Raw genomic sequence first — 3,209 nt, 5'->3', positions numbered from 1 at the left:
TTTTGTTTTGGCGGTTTGTTGGATAATTTTATCTTAGTGGATGTGGCCTGGATATCATATGGATATAGGAATGAGTTTCTGGTTATCCCAGGTGGGATATGGTGCCTTTTTTAGTTACAAATTTTATAGCTTCAGTTTATTTCTCAAAATTGATTACATGTATATTTCTGGTAGCAGGAGGAATGCTTTCTGTTATACTAGCCATGGAGGATAAAAGTGAAGCCTTGCAATCCTGTGACTTATGCCTGCATACGTGTATTTGTTGAGCCACTACATAGAGAGGAGAGCTCAGGTTGTTCATATGTCCTTGGATTCACCTCCAGCATGGTTCTGATACTTCAATTCTTTCATAATCCACAGTAATGAGAACATCTGACTCTGTTCACTTTACCTAATGTAAGGAATGAGTAGTACTAGATGGGGCACCTGGATATTTACCACAGAATTTAGCAGCATAGATCAGCTTTCTGAGTATAGAATGGTCTTCCTGGTCCATGATTGGTCAGATATGTTGCTGTTGTGATGAAAACCCAACAAGAACAATTTAGAGGAGGAATTTTCCCCCCTCATGCTTTCAGAAGTGTCAGTCCATATAGGGCCATCTCCATTGCTCTGGGCCCAAAGTGAGGTAGAATATCATGGCCAGATGACATGGAAAAGAAAAGCAACTTTAGTCATGACCATCAGAAAGCAGAGAGACCTCAGCTCACCAAGAACACAATATAAACCCCAATGTCCCATCCCCAGTGATAACCTCATTCAGCCATAGTCTACCTGCATATAGTTACCACCTATATCATTGGATTAACCATGGATTAATTTACACCTCACAACCTCTTCATTTTTCCTCTCAAGATTCTTGCATTGTCTCACACACGAGCTTTTGTGGGACATCTATATCCAAACCATAAGAGTCCCTGAATGCCCATGTGAGAGATCTCTCTTCATTGATTTCTGTCCTCAAATGCACATCACAGCGGGGCTCTCTGAGACCTCTCTCATTCATCTATAGATTTTTGGGGTAAGTGTGTGTTTGGTCACCATGCAAATTATGAATCCTCTGGGCATAATACTAATAGGAAGACACTCGAATCAACTGTAGGGACAAAAGAAGATTCTGAGGAGTTGGAGGTTCAGCATTCAACCTTCTTCAATCTTCTTTGGGAAAAGTATCACCCTTGACTTCCCTGAACAATGGTTGTAATCACTTTCCAGTTGGTGACACTTTTGCCACTCTTCCAATTCTTCTGAGCTGTTTTTTTTTTGTTTGTTTGTTTTTGTTTTGTTTTGTTTTTAATCTGGGTCTAGTTTAGATGGTCTGTTGCCCTTCCATGTTCCTGTCCATGGGAAGGATAGCTCCCTGCTGAGAGTCCACTGATGACAAGTGACTCAGCATAAGGTCACCGTGGACCCTCACATTCCTCATAGTCCTCTCAGTACCTCCCAGATGGACTTTAGTTTCCTCTTTGGCATTTCATTTAATGTTCCTCTTGTTGTTGACATGCTTTTAAGCATTTCACATGTTATACACTGTTTACTTATTCAACATATTCATTACTTTTTCATTTACTTATTCATTGTTTACTTATACTTTTATGGATTTACTACCAATTTTAGCCTCAAACATTGTTTTTGACACATCTCGTTCTGCAACGTACCATTAATAGCCATGTTTATTTTAATCATCCATGTTTTATGTGGCATGTCTAAAAGCACCAGAATTCAGCCCTGATGGACAAAACAACTTTAAGTCCCTTATTGTCTGTGAAATTCATCAGTGTCATAGTTTCTAGGGCTGAGCTCTTAAAAATAATTTGTCAGGATTCCTCAAGCAGAGATGATCCTGCCTCTGAACCAAGGTGTATTCCAGGTTCAGGGCTATGAATTGAGGCTGGTGAGAGTCAGTGTCACTTTGAGAGTCTCCTCAAGGAGACAGTCCATACTCCATACAGGGAGAAGCGAACAAGTGCCCCCTTTGGTCATGCAAGACCACATAGAAAATTATTCCTGAAGTAAGAAGTTGGCTGGAGGTGGGAGGAAATTCCAAATAAGACTGTGCAGGCATGTTTGGAAGACCTGAGGATAGAGAAGCCTTCCCAGGGATGACTTCTGGACAGTGGTAAATAGTTCCCTGAGATTAGCAGGAGGCCCATGCAGTCATGCTGGGAGAAGAAAATAGATACTAGGAGCCCCATCTTCTCACACTGTGCTCCCTCATCTGAATCTCAGCGCATTCTCCGTAAGGAAATTCGACTAGCATGGTCTTCCGTGCTTACACATACAACAGCCTCCTCCAGTGCATTTCCCAGTGAGGTCCTCTCTGTGCCTTGGCTCTTGCCTGTGTCCTGGGGGTGACCCTGTGTTAGTCTGACCCTCAGAATGTGGTCACTGCAGCCCCAGATACAGTTTATATTCTCCTGATGCCCATTCAGGGACTGAAGTTGGACTCCTCCTTTTCAGCCCTAGGGCTGGCCTCACTCTTGAACTCTGCCTACGTAACCCCAGCTTCTCTCTTGGCTTCCTCCGAATGCCCTTCCACTGACACTTGCTGGTTAAGGATTAACAGACTAGCAGCCCCCCTCCAGAGGACCCCAAATCTTCTGTCACTGGAGAGCCTGTTGTTAGGATGCCCAGCCTCACTCTGTGCCAGTTGTGCCAAAACGTACCCTGTCCTATGTCTCAGATTGGTGGCAGTCACAATGCATGGGAAGCCATGGCAGGTCAAGTTCCTGTTCCCAGGGGATTTCTTTCTGTTAGAAGAAATTCAAGCCTATCTCCCCACAAGCAAGAGTTTAGAGAAATTTTGTCAAACCTTGTGCAGATGCTGGCTTCTTAGGTACTGAGAAACCAGAACTCATGTGTTCCATCTAATGTCACCCTAGATAATGACAGACTTCTGCCAATGTGCTGATTTCCTTTCCTTAAGTTCCTTACTTATGCACTACCATCTCCCATTGTGATTGGTTTATTTTTTCCCCATCATACCACTTTGGTTACCTTTCATATCCTTTTATCTACATTTTACATTTATTTTCATAGTGGTTTCTACATGCTTTACACCAACTACTTTACGTCAATACCAACATAGTTTGCAATGATGCTGCCTGAGTTCTATTACCATGTTCCCTCTCTTCCTACCCTCATCTATTCTTGCATATGATGCTGTTGTCACAAGTATGATGTGCATACTGACATTCTTGTGCTCATTT

The sequence above is a fragment of the Spermophilus citellus genome (assembly GCF_964194105.1).
Source record: "Spermophilus citellus genome assembly, chromosome: 3".
Taxonomy (NCBI): domain Eukaryota; kingdom Metazoa; phylum Chordata; class Mammalia; order Rodentia; family Sciuridae; genus Spermophilus; species Spermophilus citellus.
Note: the sequence above shows the minus strand (reverse complement) of the source record.